A 23,653-nucleotide genomic window follows, 5' to 3' on the forward strand; every position below is an offset into this window, starting at 1 on the left:
CTCTGTACAGTACAATACAATTTCATATTAATAAAAACTTCCCAACCTTTTTTTTCCAAAGCCAAAATGTATTTTCTTTAAGATTTCTGATAAAATCCATTTCACATTAAACTTTATTTCATTAAGTCTCTTAATCCATAATGTCTATAGAATAAAAATATTATTTTATCAGTTGTTTCAACTTCTTTTCTTTTTTGTTACCATGATACCCATTCAAATATGATCATGTTTAAGTGTTCAACCAGCCTTTCAACATTTTTTACATATTTCTTCCCACAACTTATTTACTCTAGAACATTTCAAAAACACTTGTGCTGTTGTTTCAAGTTCCTCACAATGAATAAATATTATTTCTTGTTTTCTTTTATAATGTATGTTACCTTTAACAGGTAGCTTACCTATTGATAATCTCCACAAAAAATCTTTACATTATGTCATTTTCTTACACCACATAAATCTCATTTTAATAGCATTCTTTTTCTCCATCTGTAAATGCTTCCAAGGAAAAATAAAATAATGTTCTTTCATAATATTCAAATATCATTCTTTAAAATTTTTTTCAACAATGTTTACTTTCAATTTCCATAAAAAAAGATTTTGTTTCGGTACCCATTTAAATTTTCATTCGTATAACTTTTCCATTTTCCCTGTCTATCCCCATCTTTTCCCAAAAGCACTTATATTTGATATACAAAACATATTCAGTCAAATTCCTATTCTCTTTTTTATAACGTACTAAGACCCTATACAAATTCAAGGAATCCACATGAACAATTGGGTTAATTAAACCTAATTCCTTTCTTCTTCTTCCTTCTGGAATCCTATAAACACTCCTAACTTGCCTAAGAGAATAGAATTTATGATATAAACTTTTTTCTTGTTTGATAATTTATACGACTTCCAAAATGTAGATATATCTGTTAATTCCTGAAAATTTTTCTCCCATTATTTTTTCTTATAGTCATTTGATCCAAATACCATTCGTAGTATATCTATAACCTCTACATTAAATTGCATATCTTCTATATTTCCCATGAATCCAAAACCTTTACTTTTGTCCTTATTTATACATAAACCAAGTATGTCTAAGAATGAACACTATATCATCTGGATATGTATATATTATTGATAATTTTATTTCCTTCATTATCTTAGAACATGCCATATTTAATAGTCTATTCATTTTATTGACAATCATATTCATAACTAAAACAAATATAATACAATTCCCTGGGCATTCTTGCCTTATTTCACACCCTATTTTAATTTTCTCACTTAACCATCCATTTAGAATTATTCTTACATTAGTTTTCCCATATGTTAACTTAATTACATTTACTGTCCTTTCAGTTATGCTATAAGTCCCTATTATGTACCATAAAGATTCATATTGCATTTTTTCAGATGCCTTACTTAAATTTCCTACCATGGTTTTAGCTTCCACCTTTTTATTTATAATATAATTTATTATTTCTTTTACTATCCATAATAAATCCTGACTTTTTCATCCTTTCTCCCAAAGACTGTATGATTGAGCTACATATCTACTTTGTTTGTTAGTCTTTTAATTATTATTCTCTTAAATATCTTATAGTCTGTATTATGGATTCACTTTATACTCCCGAAATACTGAAATATCGAATTTCAGTATCTTGAGACTATAAAGGTAAAAACTCACAAACCCGAAACCTCAAAACCACGAAATTTAAAACCATGAACGTCACAAAAACAATACACCACACAAACACAGATACACCTACCACCAAACACTACAACAAATCAAACCAACACACATGAACACAACAAAACTAACACAGACACACACACACAGACACACAGACACACAGACACACACACACACACACACACACACACACACACACACACACACACACACACACACACACACACACGCCCTTGCTATAAAAAGGGGGCAACCCCCCTGCACCCACCATGTAGGGGGCTGTGCCCCCACACCCCCCTACTTATATATACTAACACTGAGGTTGCACTAAAAACTGGAAGACAGCAAACCCACTACCACACATTCTACACCTCCCCTTACACAAGCACACATCACATACATACAAACACGACCACCCTCATCACTCACACTCTTACCTACCTACCTTAACCCACACCTAAAACTCCCCAACACACTCACACACACACAAACCCTCCCCAAAACCCTTAAAAAACATTGCACTTACCAAATGCGCCATCACCACTGCAGGTTCGAGATTTCTGTATTCTACATTCTGAAGACTCGTGCAACTGCGGATTCGGCACTTTGATCTCAAGATACTGTAATTCAATATTTCAGTATTTCGAGATTCCAAAGTGAACCCGTATTATTTGATACTATTGGTCTACAATTTTTATATCATCTTTCTCTCCGTAATTTTCATATAAATTTTAGGATCCCAATACATATCTCTTTATCTGCCATACCTCTTTTTAGCCCTTCATTTAATACCTCCACAAAAAAACACATTTTGCAATTTTCTATATCATTGTACATATGATATTCAATACCATCCAGTCCAGTAGCTTTATCCAGATTTAGATCTTTCAATATTTCATTTATCTCTTCCACATTTATATTTTTCTCCAAATTCTCATTATCTTCTTTACTTAGTTTTTAACTATCCATTTCTGTGTCACTTTTGCCTCTTTCTTTACCAAGGTATGCTCTGTATTCTTTTTAATTGCCTACTTTTTAATTGCCTCAAGTATTCTGTCTTGTGTAGTTATTTTTTGCCTTCATTATTCTTTATTTCCCTTATTATTCTTTTATTCTGTTTTGTTAATTTATTCAAACAAGGTGCCACCTCTTCTTTTCTTCCTTGTAAACATTACCTTTGCTTAAATAACAGTCTCCTAATCTTCTCCTGATCTATATCATATATTTCCTTTTCTTTCTCATAACAAATGTCTTATCCCTCAACATTTCTTTAAATACTTCTTGACTTAAGTGCTTATATTTTAATTTCTCTACCCTTCTCTTTCATCTTGACATTCCAAAAAGCACTTTTTATATTTTTCATTAAAACTTATCTACCAACTTGTCCAATTTTCATAAAATATTCTCATATCTATATGATCCTTCCATTGTTTATTAATCTCTTTCCTATCTTCTTCAAGTCTTTTTCATTAAGCCTTTTGACAGCTTTACCTATTCTTATGTTTCCTTCTTTCATGTGTACCTCTATCCATATGCCTACATGATCTGAGAACCCTATCCTTTTTATCCCTTTTTGCAAAATTTTTAAGCATACTAAAAATAATCTATTTCACTTTTAATTTAACTTCTTCTGTAAGTCCAATGTTTATTATTCCATATGTATAGCTTTCAACTTTTCATAGGTTCAAAGGTATGTACTAGGCTATTGGCCCTAGGGCCTATATAAGCCTAGCCAAAATGGTACCCAGGCTTTCGCCACCCAAGAAAATTATTTTCCTATGCCCCTGTCGAGCAGAGCCACATAAGTGATCCCCAGGATAAATTTCCTATTTCCCATCCAATTATCAAGATTTTTCTTGAAGAGTGCTAATGAGGAGCTTTGTTTGATATAGACAGGTAGTTTGTTCCAGAGTATGGAAAGGCTCTGGGACAAAAATCTATCCCTCCAGCATATTCTGTTTCTTGTGGTGACAAGGTTTAGGTCCCTAGAGCATGTAGCTCAGAGGGTTAGGATTTCTTTAAGTGGGCCATGTCTAACAGCTCTGGGTTTGACATAGCTTTGTATGTTAGGCAGAGATCGCCTCTGAGTAGGCGATATGCAATGGAGTAAAGCTGGAGTTTTTTGAGACAGTCTGCTTAGGGCATTTGTTTGAGGCTGGTAATACTCTTTGTGAGGTGTTTCTGTGGCCTTTACAGTTGTTGTAGATGTCTTGGGAGGTACATACCAAAAGGGGCATTGTACTCTATAATGGGACTAATGAGTGATGAGTAGAGGGGAACAATGACCTCTTTCTCCTGGAAGGATTTCCTGACTACTGTGGCAATGTGATTATCAAAGGAGAGACTACTGTCAACCTGTGTCCCAAGGTCTCTTATCACAGTTTTGGTGTTAAGTAGACTACTGCCTATGTGGTAGTTCATGGGTACAGAGTTTTTGCCAAAGGGGATGACAATGCACTTTTTGGCAACGAGCTTGACGCCATGGCTTTGACACCAGGAATCTGTCTCAGTGAGGCCCTTTTGTAGGATGTCCACATCGTTACGAGTTTCAAATATGGCTCTTAGTTTGCAGTCATCTGTGAACTTCATTAGCCAAAGACCTTCTGTGTTAGCCTGTACTTCAGATAAGTAGATACCAAACAGGAGAGGACCCAGGACTGAACCCTGTGGTGCTCCACTTGTCACTGGTCTGAAGTCTAATTTGGAGTCTGCTACTTTCACAGTGTGGGTTCTGTCAGTGAGCCAGTTGACAACCCATCTTGTGACATAGGGATTTATACTTAGTTTACTGAATTTATCTATAATTCCAGAGTGGGGGATGGTGTCGAAAGCCTTGGCAAGATCTAGATAGGCTGTATGAACCATCTTACCCTCATCTACAGCTTTGGTGACTGCTTCAAAGAAGTCTATTAGGTTTAGGAGACATGATCTGCCTTTTACAAACTCGAACTGGTTGAGGTCCAGAGTTTGGAGATTACCAATGTCTTTGTTTATAAGTTCCATGATGATACTTTCCATGGCCTTGAAGACCAGGCTTGTCAGGCTAATGGAGCGGCAGTAGTTCCCGGGGTTCATGGTGGCTCCCCCTTTGTGGAGTGGGATAACTGCCACTGTGCGATATTCAATGGGCAGAAAGCCTGAGATAACGCTATTACTGAACATGGTACTTAGGTTGGGTGCCAGTTCATTCTGTAGTTCATGTAGAATGCAGCCTGGGATGTTGTCAGGTCCCATGGATGCTAATTTCTTGCCTTTGGAGAGTGTGGTTTTTACCAGTGCAGCTGTGATTACAGGAACATTGCATTCTTCTGGTATAGAGATGGGCCCTTTAGGATGTGAGAGGGGGGTAAAGTTAACACTGAACCTATCTGCCAGGATGTTGGCAATATCAGTTGGTTCTGTATATTTTGTGGCATTATACAGTAACTCAGAACAGATCTGAGTGTTGCCATTGAGATTCTTGACATAGCTATAGAATGCTTTGTGGTTGTCTTTAGAATCAGTGGCGATTTTGTTTTCGCAACTAGCTTTGGAGGATTTTATGAGGGATCTCAGCTTCTTACTGAGGTTGATGAGGGAGGTGCTCCAATCATGAGATTTTACACTTTTTTGCAACAGTTTCTTTCTTCTGTTGTAGAGTTTGCTTATGGCAGGGCAACACCAAACTGGCTTCCTTTTTTGGAGGATAGCATCTTCGTTCTGTTAGGGATAGCATTATCCATGCACTCGTGTAAGTGCTTATGAAGTGCATTTGTGTAGAATTCAGCAGTTGTACCTCTATTGTCCATCTGCATGGGTGTTGTGACATTTGCCACTTCTTCATTCTCTCATATATAATTTTAACATCACTACTTTTTTCTTTCCTGTTCTTAAATTGCAATTGAAATCCCCCACTAATATTACATCCAGATTAACAGTTACATAATTTAGAATTTTTTTTTAAACATTATCTCTCCTCTTTTCTTTGTAACATATGCATATGTTGCAATAATTCTGTAAACATTTGATGTGATGTTGTCCTATCTCACCTTCATTCTATACTTGTTGGGTTTGGAACTGATCCTTGGTTCCGACTCAGCCTTATGCAAAAACTTAAAGCTTTTTACTAGCTCGTGGCAGATACTCTATCCCATGATGCTCTAGTAAATTCCCCAGATCTCGTCTGCCACTAAATCAAGATTGAGTGCTTCATACTGGCTCTGGCTGAGTAAAATCTTTTTAATAATAAACTGTGGATTTTATCGTGGTGGTCTACTTCTATTTGTTTCATTACAGTTTTTTTCATCTTAGAAGAGACCTACAGGAGCTAGGACTGTTTTTGGTTATTGCTTATAGTGTATAATACAGCTATTTTTCTCTTTTTGCAGTTAGTAAGTTAGTTACATTTTAACAGTTTTTGCTGAGCTTACTACCTTTGTTTTGTGTTTGTTGGCCGTCATTTTTTCTCAAGGCCTTTCCTTCCCTATCCCGGCTTAAGTAATATTGTGTGTGTTTAAAATATTTCTTGATAAGCTCATTTTATTAGAAAGCTGTTTAATTTCTGTTGTTTGTCCTTAATTAAGCTAGCTCATTTACGTTAGATGGCTGCTTGGCCCATTTAAATTACAGGGCTTTTCCCTTAGTTGTTGTTGTGTCTTTCGGCTTTTCCCAGTTAGGGGTTGTCACAGCGGAACACCAGTCCGCTAATGATTGGCAGTAGATCTTTACGTGCCGAGTTGCCGGCCCTGATACACAACCTTCAACAAAGGTACGCCCATTCACGCATGTCTCCACACAGAAGACGTTCTAGCTGAGAATCGAACAGGACATCTTATTGAGGTGACAACACTACCACAGCACCACCACCGCAATATCCAGGGCTTTTCCCTTAGTGTGTGTTTAAAATAATATATATATATATATATATATATATATATATATATATATATATATATAAGTGTATTAATTATTTATTTGTTATAGTAGCGGTAGTGTTACTGTCTGTTGTGCCAATTTTCTTTCTGCTAGTTCATGTGTGCAGACAGTTAAGATGTCAAAACAAACCAAAGATGTTAAACCTTCAGGGTTTAAGAAGTGTACAAAATGCAGTCAAAAATGTCTGTGACTGACGGTCATACTGTGTGCGTGTACTGCCTTGGAGCAATACGCCTTCAGGAATCCTGTCCCATTTGCCATTCTTTTAGCCACAGGATTCTTCTTGAAAAGAAGAATAAGTTGATCCTTAGGGGGTTATTAAAATCTCCCTTTACAGAAGCTTTAGGAGTAGGTCAGAGTCCTTCCAAATAGACTTCTTCCCCATCTGAAAGATCTGGTAAAAGATCTTCTTCTTCTTCATCAGAGGCTCAGTCTGAGAAGACTAAAAAGTTTTCAATGACTACTTCATTGGACCCAAAGCTTGTCAGGCCCAAGAAACCTTCCATCTTGGCTCCTTCAGTTTTAGAACCATTGTGTTTCATGTTTGGAGCCGGTCCCCAGAACTGGAACCGGTTACTCCAACATTGAGCTCTTCACTTCTAGAAGCTTCCAGATCTCCTGCCCCCTCCACTCAATCCTCCAAGAGCCTTTCAGATGATGATGATACAGATCGTGTGGTGTGGAGACTTTTGAGGACACTGGTGCTTGCTAAACCTTTGTCAGAGCTGACCCAGCCTACCCTGCTACCTTCCATTCCTCCTCCAATCCACTCTGGGACTTCGGATCCAGAATATCTAGAACTGGTTGTAGTGAACCATTGAATTGATAACTATTCTAAAACTTCGCCCTTCTCCTCTGAGCTTAGAATTTAAATCCTCAGTATTGTCTAGTTCATCCCTATTTCTTTTACCTACATATCTCATGAATACTTAACGTATAGCTATGTCTTAAATTGAAGTCTCTTCCTACCATGATACCAATAATTTGTTATGTATGTAAATCAAAGTCTTGTTTTTTTTTTTACGTGGAGATTTTCTCCTCGGATCTATTATGAAAATGGACATGTTCAAGTTGTGTTTTTTCCTACCATGTTATCATGTAATCACTTGTATGTAACTTAAAGTCTTGTTTTGACTGTGGAGCTTTTCTCCCCGGGTCTCTGCTGAAAATGGATATGTATCCAGTTGGACTAACCCGGTAAACAAATGTAAAATAAAATAAATAAATATTCTAGGATGTTTGGTTCTGACTACCACTCTAACATCCTCGATCCCTTCTGAATTTGAGAAATCTAGGAGCCAACACTCTCCGGTCAGGTCCAGGGAGGGAAATCAGATCAGACAATTGTCAAATCTGGACTTGCCTCTCCGGGCTTCAGTGTGGGTGAGCTCCCACATCATTCTTGAAACCAACTTCCTTGGTTCTGGGGATGACATCTGGTACTGCAGATCCAGGAGCTTCTTTGGATCAGGGGCAGGAGGCTTTTGAGGTGATGAGGAGAGTGCTGTCTCCACAGACAGCTCCAATATTAGCTCCACGCATTCTTCCCCCAAAAGCCCCGGTGTCCGTCTTGGCACCACTGCATCCTCAGCACGTGGAGACCCTAAGCCTCAGGATGCCCCATTGGGTGAACACCTCTGTTCTGAAACCTTCTGAAGAGGTCTATCATAAGATATTATGTTAGAGGAAGCATTTAGACTCCCAGGAGGAATCTGTCACTTCTGGCACAGACCTTGATGAGTCAGAAGGGTCCCCACAGTCACCTTCTGAGGCTGTCTCCTTTGCAGACATCCTAGAAATACTTAAGCAGAAAGGTGGCTAGAAGCCCATCAACCCTTCTTAGGAGGAGTCTGTGTATCTGAAGGCTTTTGGGTCTTGTCCTTCCTCCACTTGGGTGTCTCCACCTTTCGATGAACTGATGGATCTAGTTTGTCAAAAGGTGTGGGAGTCTCCAGACTCATTTGAGCCTGTTTCCTGGAGTCCAAATAAGTTTAGAACATCACCTGCTAACAAAAACCTCCTTACAATGGGTGTCCCAGTAGATGCTGTGGTGGTGGTGGTGGCCACTAAAAAGGAACTGTCAGAGACATCCTTGTCTGTCCATCTGCTGAACAAAGAGTCTTGTACGATGAACAGATATGGAAAGCTCACCTTTTCTTCAGCAACCTTTGCAATCAGATCTCTAAATTATCTCACCCACTTTACCAGACTTCAGAGAGATCTCCTGAAAGAGCTTGGAGGTACTCTCCAGGGCTCAGTGGCTGAAGAGGTAGCAGAAAAAGTTTATTCTCAGCTCTCCACCTTGAATTCAGTGATTAACTCCTCCATGAGACTTCTTTCTTATGCAGCTGATGGAGCATGTAGGTCAGGGGGTTCAGGAATTTCCCTAAGCAGACATTCCTGGATGTGCCTGTGTGACTTTGTGGAGCCCTTCAAATCTTCATTTGTTAATGCCCCCTTTGATGGCTTATCCTTGTTTGGGCCTAAAGTCAAAGATACACTAACCAGGTGTGAACAAGAAGGAAAAACTCTCTCTGCTGTAGAAGTCCATTTTTCTCTACCTTCTAGACCTTACCCAAAAGGTCAAAAGGGAGGGAAAATGTGGTTCCAAAAATACCAGAGAGCTTTCCAGGACACACGTGGTGATTCTTCTCCAGGGACAGAGGGGGAAGCAGTAATAGAAGACACCGACCATGCAGCGGGGGCTCCTCAAATTCAGGGTGACAGGGAATTTTTCCTTGGTAAGCCCTTCCAGCTCTCCTGAAAGGAGGCTCATCTGTCCATCTCTGGAGGCAGTTGGGGGTCAATTATCTTTGTCCCCAGAACCCTGGCTAAAAATAAGAAAAGACAAGTGGGTACAAGCCATCATATCCAGAGGTTACCCCATACCTTTTTCCTTCCCCGCCCCAAACATAAAAATTATCCCGGACATTCCACCCAGTCAAAGGGAACAAGCAAATCTAGAAATACAAAAGTTGCTAGAAAAAAGAGTCATCCAAACAGTCCCCGCAGACTAAATAGAATCCAGAACTTACTGAAGGCTCTTTTTAGTTCCAAAGAAAACAGGGGACTGGAGACCCATCCTGGATCTCAGCAAATTAAACAAGTCTGTCAGAAAATCAAAGTTCCAGATGGTAACACTGCAGTTGATACTCCTTTTTCTGGGAAAAGATGATTGGATGTGCTCTATAGACCTCCAGGATGTGTACTACCACATAAAGATGGACAGGTTATCCAGGAGTCATTTGCACTTTCGGCTGGGAGACAGGCACTACCAGTTTCAAGCTCTGCCCTTTGGTCTCACTATAGCACCCAGAGTGTTCACCAAGTGTATGGCAGTAGTGACAGCTCACTTGAGATGCCTAGGATTCTGAGTGTTTCCATACTTAGACAACTGGCTCCTAACTGCCACCACCAAGCATCCACTAAAAAAAGTGAGAGGCACCACACTGAAGCGCTGCTCTCATCTAGGGATCACAATAAATTACAAAAGAATCTTCCTTATTGCCATCTCAATGTATCATTTTTATAGGAGCAGACTTAAATACTACAAAAATGATGGCAAAGCTTCACCCAGAAAGAGTATAAGTCCTTTGGCATCAGGTCATAAACCTACTTTTGAAGAGGAAGGTTCAAGAAAGAACAGTCTTGAAAGTATTAGGGACCATGGCAGCAGCGATAAACTTGATTCCATTGGCGCAGCTCCACATAGGTTCATAAGTGTGTACTAGGCTAATGGCCCTTGGGCCTTTACAAGCCTAGCCCATAGAAGTTCCCTGGCATTGTGCTGCCCATTGGTAGTTCCCAGTGCCTCTATCAAGTAAAGCCACTGGAGTGATCCCCAGGGTGAACTTTGTATTTCCCATCCACTCATCAAGATTTCTCTTGAAGAGAGCCAGTGAGGTGCTCTGCTTGACATGTATGGGATGTCTATTCCAGAGCATTGGCAGTCTCTGAGTTATGAACCTGTCCCTCCAGCATGTTCTGTTGATTGTGGTAATGAGGTTGAGGTATCTGGAGCATGTGGTGCAAAGGGATTGGGATTTCTTTAGCTGCAGCATTTCTAACAGAGCTGGATCAGACATGGCTTTGTAAGTCAAGCAGAGATCGCCTCTTAGTAGATAATATGAGACCAAGAATAGCTGGAGTTTTTTAGAGTCTGTCCATGTAGGACATGTGGTTGAGGCCTAGGATCCTCTTCGTAAGGTACTTTTGTGGCTTCTCCAGCTGTTCCAGATGTCTAGTGATGTACATGTCAAATGGGGCATTATACTCTATGACTGGTCTAATGAGGGAAGAGTAGTGAGAAATGATGACCTCTTTCTTCCTGGATGCAAAACCCATGGTAATGAGATGTGCCACATAGAAGGATGTTCTGACCACAGTAGAAATGTGGTGGTCAAAGGAGAGGTTGCTGTCAACCTTTGTCCCCAGATCTCTTATAACACCTTCAGTGTTCAGTGGGCTCCCATCGATGTGGTAATTAGTGGGAACTGAGTTTTTCCCAAAGGAGATGATGACACATTTTTGGCATTAAGCTTAAGGCCATGGTTTTGACAACAGTCACTGGTCTCAGTGAGGCCTTTCTGTAGGATGTCTGCATCACTTGGGGAGTTAATAATTGCTCCCATCTTGCAGTCGTCTGCAAATTTGGTCAGCCAGAGTCCCTCCATGTTGGCCTGGACTTCTGAGAAGTAGACGCCAAACAGGAGAGGAGCCAGGATCAATCCCTGTGGGATTCGACTCATGACTGGTTGGCAGTCTGACTTGTAGTCTGCTACTTTCACACTGTGTGTCTATGTGTGAGCCAGTTTTCAACCCACCTAACGATATAGGGGTTGATTCCTAGTTTTGTGAATTTATCAATAATTCCTGAGTGATGAATAGTATCAAAGGCTTTGGCCAGATCAAGGTAGGCTGTAGAAATTGACTTACCTTCATCCACCGCTCTGGTGACTGAATCAAAGAAGTCAAACAGTTTGAGCAGGCATGATCTACCTTTCACAAAACCAAATTGTGTAGGATCTAGAGTTTGGAGATTCCCTATATCCTTCTTAATTAGGTCCATGATAATGCACTCCATAGCCTTACATATCAGTCTCATCAGGCTAATGGGGCAATAATTTCCAGGGTCTGTAGTCACTCCTTCTTTATGGAGAGGAATGACTGTAGCAGTGCGCCATTCGGTAAGGACAAAGCCTGAGGTGAGGCTGTGAATGAACAGAGCACATAGATGTGGTGCCAGTTCACTTTGGAATTCATATAAAACACAGCCATGGATATTGTCGGGTCCCATGGAAGCTGTATTCTTAGCCTTAAACAATGCAGCTTTAACCTGTGCTGCAGTAATGCAGGGTGCCTGACATTCTTCTGGTATTGAGATTGGTCCTGGGGGGGTAAAGTTGGCACTGAATCTATTGGCCAGTATGTTGACAATGTCTCTTGGCTCAGTATAAGAGGTACTATTATGCAGTAACTCAGAGCAAATCTGGATATTGCCATGGAGATTCTTGCTATAACTAAAGAAAACTTTGTGGTTGTTTTTAGTGTCTGCTGCAATTCTGCCTTCATAGCTGGCTTTGGAGGTTTTGATGATGGATCTCAGCTTTTTGTTGAGGCTAATCAGGGAATTTTTCCAGTCTTGAGACTTCACCTTTTCCTGCAACAGTTTCTTCCTTCTGTTGTAGAGTTTATTAATGGCAGGGGACCACCGGCTTCCTTTTTTTGGAGGAGAGTGTCTTGGTTCTATTGGGTATGGCTAGTTCCATGCATTTATATACGTGTTCATACAGTGCCTTGCTGTATGATTTGGCAGACATGCAGCTATTTTCCATTCACATGGGTGCTGTGAAGTTAGCCACCTCTGTTTTTAGGAGTCCAAAGTCAGCTTTGGAGGCATTTTTCATGGTGGATACCTTTGTGAGGGGTATGGGTGAGATGTGGATTTTCATGGTGATTAGTTTGTGATGGAATCTAACCAGTGAGGAATTGACTACTGGTGTAGAGCAACACTTGCCTATGTTAGTAATAACCATGTCAATGATGTTGCTTCCTCTAGTAGGGGTAAGAATGAGCTGGTCCAGGGCACTGGAACTGATGAAATCCAGGAAGCATTGGGCCAGTACATTGCTGCTTGAGTAGTTTTCTCAGTTGATGGAGGGGTAGTTGAAGTATCCTAGTATGAGAGTGTTGGGTTGGACCTTGATAGATTCCAGGGTGCTTAGGAAGATGGAGTGAGAGTCATCTCAAATGGCTTAGTGGCAAATCACTTTGGCTATAGTGTGCAACGTCCTGGGTTTGAGACCTGCATGGGCTGACTATTTGGAAATTCACCCTGCGGATCACCTCTGTGGTTCTGCTCAAGAGGGGCACAGGAAAATAATTTTCTTAGGTGGCAAAAGCCAGGGCACCTTTTTGGCTAGGCTTATGTAGGTCCTAGGGCCAATAGCCTAGTACCTGCCTATGAACCTATGAGTCTGGGGACATGGTTGGGGACCTATAGCAGGCTATGACCTTGATCGCAGTCTTACCCAATGTTACTTGTACCTGAAGTATCTCAGATGTATTATGCTGAGCTGAGTATTCTACAGTGGCTGGTGTTCACTCAGTGGTCCATGAAGGACCTACCCATGTCCCACCAAATTATGATAACAGACTCTTGCAGGAAAGACCTTCATTGGTGGCTTTGCTCCACCCAGGTGACCTTAGGGCGACCCTTTGTTCTCCCACAGCCTTTAGCCACAGTGAACACGGAAGCTTCCCAGATGGGCTGGGGTGGGGCATTATCTGAGAAGGACAGTCCAAGGCACTTGGCAGGATTACAAAGCCCATTTGCACATCAATGTCCTAGAGATGAGACCAGTACTTTTAGCATTGCAAACATGCCAAGACTCTCTTCCATTAAGGAATATTGCAATATAAACAGACAACATGTCAGTCATGTGGTACATAAACAAACAAGGAGGAACCAAGTCTTACCCCCTTTGTCAGAAGGCCCTGAGAGTATGGCAGTGGGCAACATCCTCCCAATGCTTTCTGATAGCAACACACATCCTGGGGAAATCCAGCGTGATAGCAGACAAACTCAGCAGGGCTATTCTAATGCCTCATGAGTGGTCCCTAAAACAAGAGATAGCGGAAATGATTTTCCACAAATTGGGCCAGCCTTGCTGTGATCTTTTTGCCACATCCATGAATGCCAAATACAACAGTTATCTTGCCCTAATCCCCCCCTCCCATGGGAGTCACCAAGGAATGCACTCTTACATGATTGGCAACCAGGTCTCCTCTACACCTTTCCTCCCTCCCTTCCCATTGATACCCAAAGTTCTTCAGAAAGCCAGACACTTGGGAAGGACCTTGATACTTATCGTCTCTTACTGGCCTCATCAAATCTGGTTCCCTTCCTTTGGCCTCATCTCCAGGAGGAGCCGTGGATTCTGGACCCAGTTCCAGAACTTCTGACTCATGTGTCAGGGATGCTCCACCCATCCCTTTAAACCTTCAAGTTGACAGCTTGGCTGCTCCAATTCCAAACATAGCCAGGCTACCTGACATTTCCCTTTCAATGAAACATAGCTTGATTTCATATCATAAGGCTTCAACAAGAAGATTGTGTATCAGCAAATGGAAGAGATTTTCCTCTTGGGCCTTAAATAATCCTATTGACCCTTTCTCTGCCCCTATATCTTCCATACTAGAGTTCTTGGCAAAGCTATTTCATGAGGGTGCAGCTGCAGATACTATTCAAGTTCAATTAGCAGCAATATCAAACTTCCATATAGGTGAATCAGAGCTGAACGTGATGTCCCACAGACTTTGCAAAGCATTCCTGAGGGGTACTATTTTATTAAGACCTCCCATCAAAGCACCCCTAGCTCCATGGGACCTGAATTTTATCTTATCTCATTTGATTCTTCTCCCTTTTGAACCTGCATCATCTTGTGATCTGAATTTTTTAACTTGGAAGACAATTATCTATCACTTCAGCTAGGAGAGTTTTGGAGTTACAAGTATTGTCTATAAACTCCCCCCCATATGCTGTTCCATAAAGACAGAGTGCCTCTTTGAACAAAGCTGTCCTTTCTACCAAAAGTGTGTTCAGAATGAAATTTAAACCAATCCATAGACTTGCCAGTTTTCTTTCCCAGCTATGGCAGTAAGGCAGAATATATGCTACATCAGCTAGATTTACATAGACAATTACATTTCTACTTGCATAGAATGAAGGACTTTAGAAAGACTGACCAATTGTTTGTGTCCTTCTCAGACTTCAAGAAAGGTGCTCCAGTTACTAAGGTAACACTTTCCATATGTCTATCAGACTGTATTACTTTTACCTACAATTTGCAGAACAAAAAGCTTCACAACAAAGTAAAAAGTGATTTTACAAGAGCTATAGCAATCTCTTCCACCTTTCGGGTGAATTGATACCATTTGTGCTGTGGCAATATGGGCAAGACTTCATACCTTTATTACTCATTATAAAGTTGATTTGGCATCCAGGGACATAGCCTCTTTTGGGTCCACTGTTCTGAAGAATATTCTCCCTTGAGCCACCCAAGAAAGATGGTGCTAGGGACGCTGTCCCAACCAGTACAGAGTGAAGATGAGATAGGACATCACATAAAGAAGTGATGTACTTAATATAACAATCCATGTGTGTTGTCCATCTCACGTTCATACTTACATCCCACCCTCCTTCCTCAGCCATTAGCTTCTGGATGACCAAATGGATTCAATTGGTGACTAATGTTCTCTGACCCTCTTCATAGCTCTTAAGGTAGTAAGGAGTTTGTAAGTACCTGTTATTATACCAGTAAACAAGATCTGGGGGAGTTTCCTAGAGCATCATGGGATAGGGTACCAGCCACAAGCTAGTAAAAAGCCTCAAGCTTTTGTATAAGGCCAAGTTTGAACTGAGGATTGTTTCTGAACCCAACCAGTACAGAATGAACCAGTACAGAATGAAGGCGAGATGGACAACACACATGGAACATTATGGTGAGTACATAACTTCTTTTTTTCCATCTTAAATCTATTACGGTTATTCTTTTGAATTCTGCTATTGTAAAAGCTAAGATTTTAATGTTTTCTTGACATAATATATTGATTCCTGAGTGTGTACCTTTATTAAAATAATGTTTCCACCCCATAATGCTTCAGTTTATAACCTTTCCTCTTGTGCCAAGATTTTAGTATTTTCTAATATAATTATGTACATATCAAGTGAAGCATGCTAGTCTAAAATACCTAATCTTCTTTTAATATTCTTCATACTATTAACATTTAAAGCTAAGATATTCAGCCTTTAAAAATAAATTAAAAAGAAATTAATATTATCCCCTCTCTCATCTGTTACCTTTTTTTGTTTTCTTTTACAACTACACTTTTAAACTTTTTCCTCTCTTTCACCCTTTTTCCTATAGATTTTTTCTTTCCCCTCACTACTTGCCAGTTTACACATTCCTCTTCACTCATATCAAGTACCTCTTCTTCCCCTTCCATTTCTCCATCTTTTCCCTCCATTATCATATCTTTATTTCTTTCCTGTGTACTAACCTGTCTTTCTTGTTCCTTTCCTATATTTTTATCTATGTGGTTTACCGGTTCCTGTGCATATTCTTTTCCAGTAACATCTACATTTTCTTCACAATCCACCCATGTATGTCCATTTTTTTCCACATTTTCTACATTTTATATCACACTTTCTTGTTTCATGCCCTGTTTTGCCACAAATACATTTTTGTTTATCACAATCACTAATCAAATGATTATTTTTTCCAGAGAAAAAAAACATGTTTTTGGCTGCCCTCTATATTTAACAAATCCTCTGTTACCATTCAAATTAATTATACTCAGAATATGTATGACATTTTCATTTTCTATTTTCAAAATAGTCTTACATTCCCAGCCCCCAATCCATAAACCTCAGTCATCATATATTTTTGTTGTGTCCATGACATCTTTACATATAGTCTTTAGATATTCTTTCAATTCATCTGTTTCAACTTCCATTCTAAAGTGTATCAAAACTCTCCATTTGGTTTCTCTATGAAACTCCTGTACCACATACTCACTTCAAGGATTACAGTTTCTTTTTTGTTCATACACTTCTAAAAAGTGTCCATATACTGTACTGTTTCAAAGAATATATGACAGTATGTTTCTTTATTAGTAAGAATAAAAGCTCTTACCTCCTTGGGTGAAACACCCAGTGGTGCAATTATGAAGCCCCATATTTTATACCTTTCAAGTCCTTTCACTTTCTTACTGCTTAACCTTATAACAAATTTCTTCTTCACTTCCTTCACTTCTTCCACTCTTCTCCCTCCTTTTTTCAACAATTGTGCATAGAATTTCCTTCTTACCGTGGCCTCAGCAACGTCCTCTTCTTCTATCTTCGCCATAATTTCACCCCATGAAGCCACCACTTCACTCTCTGGTTCACTCTTGTTGAGCATTCCCAATTGGAGGGTTGTAATAACACATCCATCCTGTGATTCTACCTGGAATAATCTTTTCTGCAACAGCGACTCCAAATCTATTAAATGTTCATTCACCTTTACCTTATTACAGTGTTCCGTTTCTCCTTTCACAACCAGCTGGTCACTTTCATCAAACTCCATTGACTCACTTTAATCCACTTTGAACTCCTTTATCACAAACAGCTCTTATTTTCCTCTGATACCAGCAACCAACTCCAAATTGCAACCAGCCATACTTTCTTCCTTTTTCTCCGAGCCACCTGTGCACCAGAAATGAAAAGAGGAAGTTGGACACACCACCAACAATAGCGCCCCCATACGAGTAGGGGAAGTTCCCTGATGCCCAAGCCATATTTCCCATAATAGTATACCACCTTGGTTCTCCCCTAAAAAGGGGACAAAAGTCTAGTGGAACTGACCCAATCAACAAGGGGAAAATAAATAAATAAATAAATAAAATCTCAGTTTTTATGAAATGGTTTTAAATACATTTTTGGCCTTGTAAATCTTAAGACTCTGCTAATTGTGGTTTCTGCTTTTGCAAAATCAAGACCTGTGTTTTGATCCGGCATTATAAGGATGAAACTTTTGTCATGAAATGTAAAGAGGTTGACAGATCTCATTAAAAAACTGAGTCTTTGCTTATATTTGAAAACTATATCCACAAGTAGTTTTCTTGCAAGAAACACCTTCAGAAAATGAAGAACATGAGAATTTACTAAAATCTGGTTTTAATTTTGATTATTATTCTAAAATGTCAGAGAGAGAAGGAGAGGTGCTGCTCTCTAATTGTATAGCATGTGCTTCCTATCTTTCAGTAGGAGCTTATTTCAAGGATGGGCAGGGAAGAAATATATAGTGATCAAAGGTTACAGAGGAGGTTTCTTTTTTAAATGAGCTAGCATATATATCCTGCATGGCACACATACGTCTCAACTGCTATAATTTAGACATAGTTCTGATTTTGGCCTCAGATTTAGCCTTGTTTCTCTTAGATTTATGATGTTCCTTATAAAGTCAAACCTGTTTATGAGCACATACATTATTAAATTCATAAACTAAGCCTAGGCAAAAACTCAGTACCACTAACTATATAGGGTCTAATATGTAAAGGTATTCTATTGTGAATAATAAGAAAGGCCTCCTCTCTCTGACCCTCTACTAAGTTTTTTAAAGGAGTGCTGTGATTTCTAATGCTTGGAAAATGAAAGTGGTTCATGACTTTGAGAGGTGACAGCCTCTCTTTGCAAAATAAGATAACATTGTTAGAGGCGAAATGGAGAATTTTGGCCTCTGTGGATGAGGTCCACTCTAACCCATGATTGATAACTCCCAGACATGCAGATTATTCTTCACCTATTACAGATTCATGGGCTTAATAGATGCAATGCAGTATGTAGGACACAGCAGTAGACAATTTACTTTTGTTTTCAGGAAAATTTGGGCTTTTTCCAGAATAAGCCAACAATGAATCATCTAAAATACAATGTTAGATACTAGATAAAAACAGATCTTAAAAGGAGAGCCCTTCAACTTAATTTTTGTTTAAAAGCTCCCCACAACTCAGATATCTTTATCCTCATGGTTCATTGCCTTTTCTAGGGTTGGGCAAATAGTGCATCTGCCCCAGGCATCAAGTTTTAGAGATCAGTGAAGGTTTTAAAGAAATGTTTGACAACCAAAAGTTGTCACTTAAGTGATAGTGATGGTGTCCAACTTGTAAACTGTCTAAATGTCAAGCTGTGCTGTTGTTTTAAAGGTAGCTTAACTACTTTTAAAGACAGAGCAAATAGACAGATTACAAGTTGTCTATAAGTAATTGTGATTTCTTAATCTCTGTAATCTGTACTCCACCCAATAATTATAGCCCCCTCCTCTTTCCTTAAATCTCTAGTATACCTCCATCACTTTTTAAACCCTTTCTTCTTCATGGCCTTCTCTATTTTCCTAACCACTCATACCACTCTCTCTCTTTGCTCCAACATGCTCTCCTCAAGTTATTACACCCTCCAGTCCCCCAGCCTCCTCTTTACGTTCCTACTTCCCTTATACTATGCTGCCTCATATTCCACTTATGCTTGTCCAATACCACCTACAAAGACAACTACGATACACCCCACCTTCTCCCTCACTCTTTCTCCCATTTCCATTCTGTCTCCTCTTCACTCATTCAGCCCAACCCTCTGCAGCTATTCACCCTAAACTCTTCTCCTCTAAAGTCAAGACACTGTCACTTGTTCCAATCTACAATCTACCAAAATTCATGCTTGGCAGACCAATATGGTTAAAGGATATCTCCTTCAACAACCTAGTCCAAGCTGGTGATATCCATCCTAACCCTGGTCCTACATCCTTTATTAACAACACTCATCCCTTACCCTCTTCTTCCTATCTCAACACCCTAAAGATTTTTACAATTAAGTCTAAACAACAAAGTACACCAATTTCAACCAATGTTAAGCCATAACCAACCAGATATCTTAGCCATCTCCGAAACCTGGCTCAAGCCCTTTATCTCCAACTCTGAGATTCTGCTCCCAGGACTTCATTGTTTCAGAAATGACCTACTAAATAAAAAAGGTGGAGGCACTGCCCTAGTCTACTCTGACCTTCTTAACCTTAATCCCCCTCCAAATTCCAGTTCCTCAATTCCAGAACACTGAACTAACTGCTGGAATTCTAAAACTAAATAAATATAAAAATATCTGCATCATTGCCCTATATATCTCACCTGGTAACAATATCTCTACAATCAAAAATATTCTCCTATGGACCTCTTCTGAAATTAACTATGAAACGTATATCCTTGGTGACGTGAATATTGACTGGAATAAAATCAATGGCCCTTCTCCCTCCCTATCCATTAACCTCTATAACATCACTCAAATAATCCTCTCTATCACTCAACCTAACAAAATAAACCCTCTCGGATCCACTATAGATTGGATCCTAGTCTCAGATCCAAATAAAATAACCAATTCTGGCACAATTCCTTATACCTTTAGCGACCACCTCCCAGACTTTATGCATCACTCAACTAGTTCCTTCCCACACTAGCATCAATACATTCACACTCGTAACCTCAGTAGCTACTTTCTCAAATACTTTCAAACAAATGAAATGGCTAATTCTAAACATCCTTCCTCTTGACAAGGCTATAGAATATTTCAACTCTGTCTTCCTTGGTACTTTAAATTCACTTAGCCACAGGATAAAAACAAAAACTGCTCCTTGGCTGTCCAAAGAGACAAAACAGATTATGCACCACAGAGACAAACTATGGAAGCTTTACCAAAACAATAAACTGGCCAATACCTTGCTCCAATATAAACAGCTCCACAACCATTCAAAACGACTAATCACCAAAGACAAAAAAATCCTACTATATTAAACTTCAGTCAAATAACAATAAACCCCCCCCCCCCAAAATTCTGGCACTCAATAAACTCACTCCTCAATCCAAGCTCCAAGAATAATCCCTGTCCTGACCCAAGTAAATCTGACCTCGAACTAGGCTCTGAATTTAACTAATTTTTCATAGAAACTATTACTACCCTCACCAAGACATTTCCCAATAATAACCCAACTGCTCTACACTCTCCCTCTTCTAACTCACCTCATCTGTTTGAATGCAAACCCATCTCCACTAACTTTATAAAAAAAACTTTTGTCCAAACTTAAAACTTGCTCTAACGCTCCCAGCAATATTCCCTCTTCCTTCCTAAAATGTGCTGCTGATGGCATTGCTCTCCCAATCAGCATCATTATTAACCGATCCATGAAAGAATCATATGTCCCCAAACTCTGGCGCTCAGCGTATATTCTTGCTCTTCATAAAGGAGGCAAAAATAACAGTATCTCAAACTTTTGCCCCATTGCTTTGGTCTCACCAATTTCCAAAATCCTAGAAAAACGCATCCACCTCCAACTTATACCTTTCCTGACCCAAAACAATTTTCTCACTCCTACCTAGCATGGCTTCTGCCCAGTCCATAGCACAATAACCACTCTACTCTCTTTCCTAGAAACTGTCAATCAAGCCTGAGATTCAGGACACTTAGTTTCTACTGTTTTACTCAATCTGTCTAAAGCCTTTGATACTGTTTCCCACAAGAACCTTCTCTGTCATCTCTCTAACCTTAATCTCTCAGATAATGCTTTATCCTGGTTCTCCAGCTATCTATCAGACAGATCACAGGCAGTCAAACAGAAGAACTACATCTCTTCCTTCCTACCTACCCCAACTGGCGTACCACAGGGATCCATCTTTGGGCCATTGCTTTTTAACATCTTCATCAATAACTTTCACACTGCTATTCCTGATGCTAAAGTCATTCAATACGCAGACGATTCAACCTTAGTCTGCTCTGCCTCAAACCTCTCTGAATTGCTGACTAAAACCCAAACTGCCTTCTCAACAACTGAAACCTGGATGCTCCAAAACCACCTCTCTCTCAATGCAAATAAATCAAAGATTCTACTATTTCCTCCCACAAAGACCGTCTCCTATGATAAAAGCAACTTCAAAGTCTATAGTCAAACCAACTCACCTATAGAAGTGGTCCCTTTTGCCAAACTACTTGGCATTACTGTAGATGAACACCTCAAGTTTGATATTCACATTTAACATAATATTATGAAAACCCACCAAAAGCTAGGTATGCTATATAGGATTAATCGCTTTCTCTCCAACTCTACCAGCCGAATTCTGGCCTCGACTTTTCTTCTTCCTTCCTTATTATATGGAGCCCCTCTCCTAACCAACCTCTCCTCCTCTATCACCTCTAAACTAGAAAACTGCTACAACAAAATCTCTAAATTTGCCTCTAAATCTAAAAATACCACCCATCACTGCCTAACCCTACAATCCTTGAATTGGCTTGAACTCCCAAACTACCTAGACTATCTCCAACTCACTACTGCATATAGACTCATATTTCACCCGACAAAATGTCCCGCTCTAACTAACATCATTCCCCCTTATACACCCAACAGAGCTCTCAGATTTAAAAATCAGAACTTAATTACTATCCATAAACCTAAACGTCCTGCTGGCCAACTTTTCCTATCTTTCTCACTAGGCAAAAAATGGAATTCCTTTCTCTCCACACTAAGAACCATACAAAACTCATAAAACTTCAAAACCCAGCTATTCAAACACCTGTCCACTAAATGGAAATGTACCTGCCTTCACCCAACCTAATCAAAGGGGGTTCTCTCGCTGGCTCCCAAGCTCTACAACTCTCATAGTTATCTTCCTATGAGCCTATCTAAGCTCTTAACAATTTCTATAGCTTCTCTCTAAGCTCTCAACAACTCCTACAGCTACCCTCACACAGCCCAACCTTGTAAATATTGTAAATAGCATTCTACTGTTGATGTGTGTATGTAAAGCATATTTACATTTTCTTAAAAGGTTTGTATGTAAACTGTTTCCACATCTAACACATATCTGTTTTCCTCAAATGAAACTATAAAATCCCTACCTTCAAGCTTAATGAATTTGTTAACTATGCATGATATTGAATGCATTTATGAGCAACTATTCTACATAATGTTATTTTTAATATTAACTATCAGTTGTATCTAAATTGTTTAATGCATCTTGGAGCTTTTCTACCCGGGCCTCCACTGAAAATGGGTCAATTTGGCTCAGTGGACTTCCCCGGTAATCAAACTGCAAATAAATAAATAAATAATTCACATATTGCAAAATGTCAAAAATGTTTTAAAGTTCAACAGTCAGGCACTGAATGGGTATACTGTCAAGCTCCTTGAATGGCCTTGCTGCAGTTCTGTTTTGGTTAAGACAAATGAAAGCAGGCCAATTGGCCCCTAGCTTATTTAATAGTGTTTAGGGTGAGTGTATACTGACAAAACAACATGTTTTGCAGAATATTTAAGTCTTTTTTTCTTGGAAGCTGTACAACTCAGAAATAGAGACGGATTCCAGTGAGGTAGGAATTACCAAGTTTTATTGTTGGCATATACCTTTGCCATTCCTGTGACTGGAAGTGAGGTAGTCCCTGTTGTGCAAAATGTAAGAAATACCATGCTCAAACAGAAGAGGATTCACTGAAAAAATGCACCCTTCAAAACAATAGTCTTTTGCTAAGTTCTTTAACTCACCAACACACGATTAAGCGCTTTCATCCACAAGGGTGTGGACTTCATCAGAATATCAGTTCACAGTTAATTACACTATTTATAAGCCATTTTGGTGCCAAAACAATATTCACAAAACATCTTATATTACCAATTAAATAATAAAGCTACTGGGTACTAAAGTTCATTCACACAATGCATATGAAGTTTGAAACCTGATTAAAAGTCCTCACACACTATTTTTTACCATAAATTGATACACTTAATAAATAAATAAATAAAAATATACACATAGTAGTATAAATATCCTAGTTAATGTATATGCATTAATCTAATAAAAATTAAATAAAAACTGAAGTTAATCTTATAAAAACAGGAACTGCGGCTACATATTTACTCCCAGTGTACTAATTAATGCACAAAACATAGTAATATGTCATAGTAATATGTCAATGGATTAAAC

This window comes from Protopterus annectens, chromosome 1.part1 (assembly GCF_019279795.1).
Source record: "Protopterus annectens isolate FY-2018-M chromosome 1.part1, PAN1.0, whole genome shotgun sequence".
Lineage (NCBI taxonomy): Eukaryota > Metazoa > Chordata > Ceratodontiformes > Protopteridae > Protopterus > Protopterus annectens.